Source organism: Colobus angolensis, unplaced genomic scaffold, assembly GCF_000951035.1.
Source record: "Colobus angolensis palliatus isolate OR3802 unplaced genomic scaffold, Cang.pa_1.0 Scaffold29, whole genome shotgun sequence".
In the NCBI taxonomy this organism is placed as follows: domain Eukaryota; kingdom Metazoa; phylum Chordata; class Mammalia; order Primates; family Cercopithecidae; genus Colobus; species Colobus angolensis.
The window spans coordinates 2,686,562-2,696,579 of NW_012116154.1; the positions used below are offsets into that span (position 1 = coordinate 2,686,562).

At 44.1% G+C, this 10,018-nt stretch overlaps 1 protein-coding gene across 4 annotated transcripts in view; it reads left to right on the top strand.

Annotated features, from left to right (window-relative positions):
* RBM47 (RNA binding motif protein 47) overlaps positions 1 to 10,018 on the top strand; it is a 237,915-nt gene that overhangs the window by 144,777 nt on the left and 83,120 nt on the right. The window contains exon 4 of one of the 4 annotated variants that reach the window (XM_011949068.1): positions 5,208 to 5,245. The exons of 2 other annotated variants lie outside the window; for them this stretch is intronic. The gene's annotated coding sequence lies outside the window, so the exon portion shown is untranslated. Of the gene's footprint in view, positions 1 to 1,120; positions 1,228 to 5,207; positions 5,246 to 10,018 lie in introns of those variants that run through there. One more of the 4 variants, XM_011949070.1, reaches the window with a different exon arrangement.

A 10,018-nucleotide genomic window follows, 5' to 3' on the forward strand; every position in this document is an offset into this window, starting at 1 on the left:
GGAGGGAGGGAGGGAGGGAGGGAGGGGCATTTGAGGACACACAAGTACCCTAATGCAGAGTGAATGAGACAGGTGACCCAAGAGGGGTTCTCATGGGAAAGACTTCTGTGATGGGAGTAATTACCCCCAGCATGCAGGGGATTTCCTCCTCCTGGGTTTGTGTAAAGAAGGGCACCCAAGGGACAAGAGGTCAAGTGAAATAAACCCCAAAACTAGAATAAGGGACTGACCCGTGCCAAGGGCTGAAGGAAGATGAGAGGGATGGTAGAGGAAACTGCCACAGGTGGTGGGGAGAGCAGGTTAGACCAGGTGGGGCCTTACTGCTCTGAGAGGAGGTGCTTTTGGAGGTCAGTGGCTTGAGGGAAATTCTGGGCTGTCGGGAAAGGCCACCTCAGCCCCTGGCCTGTCAGCAATGGCTTAGTGACCTTGGGCTGTTGTTGAATCTGTCTGCATCTCTGAATCTCAAGAATAATAATACTTGTCTAATCCATGCACTGGGTTGTGTGACATGTCACATAAAATAGTAGAAGGAGAAATAGAATGATGAAGGCCAGGCGCAGTGGCTCATGCCTTTAATCCCAGCACTTTGGGAGGCCAAGGCAGGTGGATCATCTGAAGTCAGGAGTTCGAGACCAGCCTGGCCAACATGGTGAAACCCTGTCTTTACTAAAAATACAAAAATTAGCCGGGCATGCTGTCAGGTGCCTATAATCCCAGATACTTGGGAGGCTGAGGCAGGAGAATCACTTGAACTTGGGAGGCGGAGGTTTCAGTGAGCCAAGATAGTGCCTCTGCACTCCAGTCTGGGTGACAGAGTGAGAATCCGTCTCAAAAAAGAAAAAAGAAAAAGAGAATCATTGCCCTCCCCCAACACCCATTATGTTCCTCTCAGGGAAGCAAAGCAAGAAAGGAGAGAGGAGGAGAGGGAAAAAAGAGAAAAAGGGAGGCCCAAATGAGGCGTTCTGAGGCGGGTCAGTTCACTGTGGTAGAGGGCAAGATGAGAAATGTTGTGAAAGCAAAGGAGCTGACAGGCAGGCTGGAGGGCGGGGAGGCCCTGTCGCCCCGCCCCGGGCAGGCAGATAAAACGGTCATTTATGGTACCCACCCTAACAGATTAGTCAGTGAGACCCAGGAGAAGCGAGCTCAATTGCCCTTTAGTCCCAGGACTAACCGGAAGCTTCTGCAACATGAGGACATTGAAAATAAGATGGAACCCATCCACATAAGGTAGGAGACCAAAAAATGACAACAACCCTTCTGACATTTTAAAACTGTCAAGAACTTCTCTGTGCCATTTTCTAGGCTCCTGGAGCTGGGGAGCTGTCAGTTCTTGGAAATAACTTCTGTGGTTCTAGACATTTGTACTTTATAGATGAGGAGCTCAGGGAGGTTAAGTTACTCCCTCAAGGTCACACAGCTGGAGTGTAGAAAACACATGATCTCAATTCTAGGTTCAGTTTTGTTTTGCTTTGTTTTGTTTCCACCCCAGCAGACATTCTAAAGGTAGGAAATGCAAAATTCTGAGCACTCTCTGGGGGATTGGAGGAGTGGGCGGGGACAGAGAATGGGTTATCTTACTTGCCTATCCTGTCTGTGGGTGTGATTCTGCAACCAAAGCCAATTCTGGCTTCTTCTCTAGACGGTCTTGGTCTCCTTTATCGAGTGGGCTTGACTGTATGTAGCTAAGTAATTCTACTTTCTCATGTCTTAGACTGTCCCACTCAGTCCTCCAACAGCAGGTGAGTGCGTGCTGCTCGCATGGGCCCAAGACTCTAGCAATCTCCCTAGGTAGTTTCTGTAAAACCAGGCAGACAGATGATCCCTGGGCACCCTCTCTTTATCTCATTAACCCTGGTGGTACCAGGAGGCACCTGACATTCTAATAGTTTGGTGCCAGCAAGTTTCTGTTATCCTCCAGTTGTAATTGTTAACTTGAATGGAATGCAAAACTTCTGGTTTGGAGCAGAGTTGGGTCTTAACTGTGAATAACTTGAAGGATATGGAAAATGGGAAGTATCTTTGGTTATTGTGGAGGATGGTTTATGAGCACTTTTTTGAGTTGCATTTTCTCAGATAAATAGGAATATGTGGTCAATGTGGAGATGCTACTGCATCTACATAGTCCAGTGAACTCCACCTTTTATTAACTCTTGCCTTTGACAGTTTTTTAGCTCGGCAAGCCAAGACTTGTTTGGGGATTAGAACAATGAGCTTATCATAATGCCACCTTAAAAAAAATTGCTGTAACGCTTCCAGTGTCAAGGTTTATTTCTATGAGCCCTTCCTGCAACTCCACCTCCACCACCTGAAAGTTTGACATTTTTTTCCCCCTTAAGGGGAAGTGTGGAAATAGAGCCTGCTTGTTCATTTTCATTATTGTACATTACATGGTATCTTTTCGACCATTATATTGTGTTCCCTCAATGGTGTTTGCTCTGAGGGTGGGACACAAGCCTGTTTAGTGTCTCGTAAAACATTTACCAAAAGCACTGAGCCATGGTTTTGAAGGGCATTCCGTTGCCAGAGTGTGGGAGGAGAGAGCAAGCAGGGAAAGAGAGCGCCAGGTGCTTAGCAGGTACGTGCTTCCTACTTTAGTATATTCATATTAAAAATTTCAAATTGCATATGATTTCAGTTCCCTTCTACGGAAGGGGCAGGGATGGTGAGGGGAAGACGGGGGCAAAGGGATTTCTTTGCAAACTCTATTTTTCAGTGGCTCGGAGTCCCCGGATAATTGTAATCTTTAGCTTTCATCAAATGCTGTTTTTGGTTTTGCTAGAGGGACATGTGTGTAATGGAGAGTAACTGGAAAATCTACCTGTGCTTGAGATTTTACAGTGGGCTGAATCAGAATCCTTTAGCAAAGCATTTGCTTTAGCAAAGAGTTCAGAACCAGGTGCTGTTTCTAGGAGGCAATGTGTAACCTTGCGATTTGCACTTCTGTGAGCTCAGGAATTCATTCCGTTTAAAGGTTTTGCTAAGTGGTGGTTCTGGTTTCATGAAAATACTTTTAAACTTTCTCCCCCCACCCCACCCCCAATTCTGTTAAATTTAGACAAGGTAACAGCAAATTAAAGGTCAGGTTAGGCCGGGTGCGGTGGCTCACGCCTGTAACCTCAGCACTTTGGGAGGCCGAGGTGGGCGGATCACCTGAGGTCAGGGGTTCGAGACCAGCCTGGCCAACAAGGTGAAACCCCGTCTCTACCAAAAATACAAAAATTATCCGGGCATGGTAGTGTGCGCCTGTACTCCCAGCTACTCAGGAGGCTGAGGCAGGAGAATCACTTGAACCCGGGAGGCAGAGGTTGCAGTGAGCCAAGATCGTGCCACTGCACTCCAGCCTGGGTGACAAGAGCAAAACTCCGTCTCCAAAAGAGAAAAAAAAAAAAAAGGTCAGTTTAAAATGGCCTCTTATCCACAAATCTGTGTTTTTAAAACAGACCAGTTTGAGACTGACTTTTTCTGTACTGGTCATGGTTTAGGAGAAACTAATGAATAAATACTTCTTGGGAATACTAAGTCTTTATAATCTAGCTTTTTTGAGTGGGTAGAAAATATAATAAAGCTACAGCCTTAATCAAATTTTTATGTATGATCAATTGTAATAATGATATGCCACACACAGATACCAGTTAACTGTGTTATTAATAGTTAAAACTCAAACAGTCCATAGGAAAATCTAGGAAAAAACATAGTTCCAACAGATTTGTGTAATTGCCGGTTCTTGGGGAAAGGTGTCCCAGTATAATACAGGCAACATAACAAGGGTGTGGGGTCTTTGGCCTGCACGAGGACAGTGCGAAGTTGAAGAGCTCACCAATTATGAAAGAACCTGATTTGGGTATATTTTGCCCAATGACGCTTGCAGTAAGAAGCTAAGGGTTTTTTCTTCTGAGAAGTAGCCAGTCATTAAAAACGGCTGGAAGAAATGATTGTTTCAAAATTGGAAGATATTTCCTCCATAGGACAAACTTCCCTGTGGCTTTGTATATTCAGGCAAATAGGAAGAAATCTAACAACTGTAGAGTTTAAAGACCTTGAGTTCCCTGGAGGCACGGCAGGTTTAATGTCTTTTTATATGCATATCGGAAAATTGAGTTTAGCAGAAAGTCGTTTCACTACTCTGACCACTGCAAGTTTATGTAACTTTTGACAAGTGGATTAATGTTTTCTTATGTCTCTTTTAAGATTTCGATACTTACTGGATCTAATTGCCTGTTACATAGGTGCACTTAGATTGCTTGAGCCTATCAAGTACGGAAAGAGAGCCATACCATGTGAATCCAAAATAGAAACCCTGACCAGTGAAAGAATACATGCATGAATACCACACTTTCTTTTCTTTTCTTTCTTTTCTTTACTTTTCTTTTCTTTTTCTTTTTTATGAGATGGAATCTGACTCTGTTGCCCAGGCTGGAGTGCAGTGGCATGATCTCGGCTCACTGCAATCTCCGCCTGCAGGGTTCAACTGATTCTCCCAGCTCAGCCTCCCGAGTAGCTGGGATTACTGGCACCCACCATCATCTCCAGCTAATTTTTGTATTTTTGTAGAGACAGGGTTTCCCCATTTTGGCCGAGGTGGTCTTGAATTCCTGACCTCAAGTGATCCACCCACCTCGGCCTCCCAAAGTGTTGGGATTACAGGCGTGAGTCCCCGCACCTAGCCCTTTTTTATTTTTATTTTTTGAGATGGAGTTTTGTTCTATCCCCCAGGCTAGAGTGCAGTGGTGCAATCTTGGCTCACTGCAACCTCCACCTCCCAGGTTCAAGAGATTCTCCTGCTTCAGCCTCCCAAGTAGCTGGGATTACAGGCGCCCACCACCATGCCCGGCTACTTTTTTGTATTTTTAGTAGAGAAGGGGTTTCACCATGTTGGCCAGACTGGTCTTGAACTCTTGACCTCAGGTGATCCACCTGTCTTGGCCTCCCAAAGTGTTGGGATTATAGGCGGGAGCCACTATGCCTGGCAATACCATACTTTCAAGATTGAGCCTATATTGAGTCTGAAATTTTATCAAAGGAACAGAAAGACTCTGGGGAAAAAATCTAAAACCAAACCATTTCTAGACACTTGTTATTCCTTGTTTCCCTTTATTTCATCAGGAAAATCCATATTTGGTACAATCTTTCTGTTTAGTTTTTCTTTTTTCTTTTCTTTCTTTTTGTTTGAGACAGAGTCTTACTCTGTCACCCAGGCTGGAGTGCAGTGGCGCGATCTCGGCTTACTGCAGCCTCTGCCTCCCAGGTTCAGGTGATTCTTCTGCCTCAACCTCCCGAGTAACTGGAACTGTAGGCACCTGCCACCACACCTGGCTAATTTTTGTATTGTTAGTAGAGATGAGGTTTCACCATTTGGCTAGGCTGGTCTCAAACTCCTGACCTCAAGTGATCTGCCCACCTCGGCCTCCTAAAGCACTGAGATTACAGGCATGAGCCACTGCGCCTGGCCCGATTTAGTATTTCCATGAGGAATTGTAAGAAAGTAAGATCAACAAAGGCTACGCTGGCTCCTTCTGTTAGGGGTTCTTATGGTTTCATGATAGTTTATTGACAGATCTAGTCATGCATCACATTCAGTCCTGAATAACTTGGCCCACGTTTTTGGCATTTTAAACTCTGCTGCTATTAAATGTGATATGATAATAATGCTTCTATATCAGGTTGGCTGTATTAGGCATGTAATTGAGTAACGTCTTTACAAGAGTTCTTGTTTGTTATCTGCTGCTTCTGTCCTTTAGACTACAAGTTCTTCTTGATTTGTAAAATGTCATGAGGCTGAAATTTCTGGGGACAATAATAGGTCCCAAATGAAAACGCATTTCGCAACATTCCATAATGCCTAAGAGGCAGACCTGTCTTTTCTGAACAGAGCTGGATGGCTTTGCTAAGAAATGGGTAGGTGACAACCTTTCAAGGTGATTCTGGTGGCTGTGCCAGAAAAGTCACATGCATAGGAGCTCAGAGTCAGAACTACATGGGCAACCTGGAGGAACCTTCATAGAGACTTGGGCCGTATGTGGCTGGTTTTGCTTTTTGCGGGATGAAATAAAAACTGAATGTGTATTGATTAGCCCAGTGATAATGAAAAATCCTTCAGTTATCTAGCAGGTCAAGATCTTAAGTAAGGCAATAAAACAGTCCCCACAGCAGCCAAAATTTTTTTTTTTTTTTTTTGAGACAGAGTCTCGCTCTGTTGCCCAGGCTGGAGTGCAGTGGCCGGATCTCAGCTCACTGCAAGCTCTGCCTCCCGGGTTTACGCCATTCTCCTGCCTCAGCCTCCCGAGTAGCTGGGACTACAGGCGCCCACCACCTCGCCCAGCTAGTTTTTTGTATTTTTTAGTAGAGGCAGGGTTTCACCGGGTTAGCCAGGATGATCTCGATCTCCTGACCTTGTGATCCGCCCATCTCGGCCTCCCAAAGTGCTGGGATTACAGGCTTGAGCCACCGCGCCCGGCCATACAGCAGCCAAAATTAATGCCATCAATTCTATCAGGACCTCACTCAGTGACTGTTGACTCTTTGTATTTTTTAGTAGAGACAGGATTTCACCATGTTGGCCAGTCTGATTTCAAACCCCTGACCTCAGATACATCCACCCATCTCAACCTCCCAAAGTGTTGCAATTACAGGCGTGAGCTATCGCGCCCATCTCCCTATTGACTGTTAGTTTAGACATCCTTCAATAACATTTCTGGTTTCTCAGTGCATGATATATCACGACTCTTTCTTTTCTTCTTTCTACTTGGCTACCATTAAGCAAGCATGCACACATGGACTCATTCATTCAGTCAGTACTTACTAATGGCTCACTCTGGGATAGGGTCTTACCTCTCAGTTCTTGGATGTCACCTCTTCAAGATGACCTTCCCAGGTCCCCTAAAGGAGGTCCTCTAATTTTGCCCTCAAAACACACGTTGTATTTGTTTATGCCTGCCTCTTTTGCTAAAATATTAAGTTCCCTTAGGTCATGGATTGTGAGTGTCTAACTTGCTACTGTATCTCCAGTGCTTAGCATATACCACGCGTTCAAAATTACGTACCAGATATATGAATAAATTAATGAAAGGAAACAAATGAGAAGGACAGGGATGATTAGAGGCAGGCACACAACAGTGAGAAATAGGGCATATAACAAAGGGGTAAAACTGCTGCCATCCAATCCAGAAGCAATGGACCCCAAACCTATTGCCCCATCTCAGCTCTACCATGTAAGTTTCTTTACTTTTTAAAAATTTTATCGAGACAGGGTCTCACTATGTTGCCCAGACTGATCTCAAATTCCTGGGCTCAAGTAATTCTCCCACCTAGGCCACCGAAACTGTCAGGATTATAGGTGTGAGCCACTGCAAGTTACCAACCATGTAAATTTCTATGGATAACCTTGGTTCACCAAGAAGAATGTGCTTTGTAGCCTCTGTTTGAAATGATAGTGAGGAGTACAAATCATTTTAGAAATATTTTTACCCAAGAAAGTAATAGTATGTTTGCTTAAATGTATTTATTTGGAATATAATATTTGGAAAATATCCTACACAAGTGATGTCTACAATTATGAAGCACCAATTAATTTATAATTCAGAAAAAATATTAAATAATCACTTTGGAAAAATATTATTTATTTATTTATTTTGAGATGGAGGCTCACTCTGTTGCCCAGGCTGGAGTGCAGTGGCACGATCTCGGCTCACTACAACCTCAGCTTCCCAGGTTCAAGGAATTCTCCTGCCTCAGCCTCCTAAGTAGCTAGGATGACAGGCACGCGCCACCACGCCTGGCTAATTTTTGCATTTTTATTAGAGACGGGGTTTCACCATGTTGGCCAGGCTGGTCTCAAACTCCTGACCTCAGGTGATCCGCCCACCTTGGCCTACCAAAGTGCTGGGATTACAGGCGTGGGCCACTACGCCTGGCCGAAAACATGTTATTTTAAATATTCATTGAAGTGTATAACATAAAGGCAGTAAACTGCACAACTGTTAAGTATACAGCTTGATGAATTTTTACATATATATGTACCTGTGGAACCACCACCCAGATTAAGGCACAGAATATTTTCATCATCTCAGTACCCTCGTACCTCTCCTCCCATTATCCCCTCATCCCAAGGTAACCACCATTCTGACTTGTATCACCATGGATTACCTTTGGCTATTCTTACTTCATTAAGATGGAATCAGACAGTATGTACTCTTTTGTATCTGGCCTCTCACTCAACCTTTATCAGTGATGCTCAGCCATAGCTTCATGTGGTTATAATTTATCCTGTAGTTGTTGCGTAGTATTCCTTTGTAAGAACAGACCACAATGCAGAGAATTTTCAGGAATTAAAAGCATGACTAAATGAGCTGAAAATCATTCCCTATCTGTACCAGCTCTTTGAAGTGAAGTGATCTCTTAAGGTGGGATGGAAATATTATGACCTGAAAGGGTGGAAGGAAAGAAGTCTATTTCTGGGAGTGTATTTGCTAAGTGCTCTACGTTGGCTGTTTGTTTAGCTGCAATAATTACCCTAGAAGGTGACTGCTGCTGTTTTGTACATGAGGAAACTAAGCATGAGAAAAGTTTTATGACTTTACAATGAGGCTGAACAAAACATGAAAATTGTTAGTTACACCAGAGGGCAGTCCCGTCCTGGCAAAGCCAATGCTAGAACACTGTTGAGGCTCCACCACCTCCGATTCTTGAGGCTCAGCTTTTACATACTGCAGACTTTTCTTTTCTTTTTGAGATGGGATTTCGCTCTTGTTGCCCAGGGTGCAATGGGGGGATCTCGACTCGCTGCAACCTCCGCCTCCTGGGTTCAAGCTATTCTCCTGCCTCAGCCTCCCAAGCAGCTGGGATTACAGACATGCACCACCACGCCTGGCTAATTTGCAGACTTTTCTATCTTCTGTTGGAGAGCTGGTCAGCCACCTGACTTTTTTTTCTTAGGTCATTTTGTCTCTTTTTCCCTTCAAATTTGTTTTGTTTTAAAAATAAGACTTCCTCTGGACTTTTTTTTTTTTTTTTTTTGAGATGGAGTCTCACTCTGTCACCCAGGCTGGAGTGCAGTGGCTCAATCTCGGCTCACTGCAACCTCCGCCTCCCAGGTTCAGGTGATTCTTCTGCCTCAACCTCCCGAGTAACTGGAACTGTAGGCACCTGCCACCACACCTGGCTAATTTTTGTATTGTTAGTAGAGATGAGGTTTCACCATTTGGCTAGGCTGGTCTCAAACTCCTGACCTCAAGTGATCTGCCCACCTCGGCCTCCTAAAGCACTGAGATTACAGGCATGAGCCACTGCGCCTGGCCCGATTTAGTATTTCCATGAGGAATTGTAAGAAAGTAAGATCAACAAAGGCTACGCTGGCTCCTTCTGTTAGGGGTTCTTATGGTTTCATGATAGTTTATTGACAGATCTAGTCATGCATCACATTCAGTCCTGAATAACTTGGCCCACGTTTTTGGCATTTTAAACTCTGCTGCTATTAAATGTGATATGATAATAATGCTTCTATATCAGGTTGGCTGTATTAGGCATGTAATTGAGTAACGTCTTTACAAGAGTTCTTGTTTGTTATCTGCTGCTTCTGTCCTTTAGACTACAAGTTCTTCTTGATTTGTAAAATGTCATGAGGCTGAAATTTCTGGGGACAATAATAGGTCCCAAATGAAAACGCATTTCGCAACATTCCATAATGCCTAAGAGGCAGACCTGTCTTTTCTGAACAGAGCTGGATGGCTTTGCTAAGAAATGGGTAGGTGACAACCTTTCAAGGTGATTCTGGTGGCTGTGCCAGAAAAGTCACATGCATAGGAGCTCAGAGTCAGAACTACATGGGCAACCTGGAGGAACCTTCATAGAGACTTGGGCCGTATGTGGCTGGTTTTGCTTTTTGCGGGATGAAATAAAAACTGAATGTGTATTGATTAGCCCAGTGATAATGAAAAATCCTTCAGTTATCTAGCAGGTCAAGATCTTAAGTAAGGCAATAAAACAGTCCCCACAGCAGCCAAAATTTTTTTTTTTTTTTTTT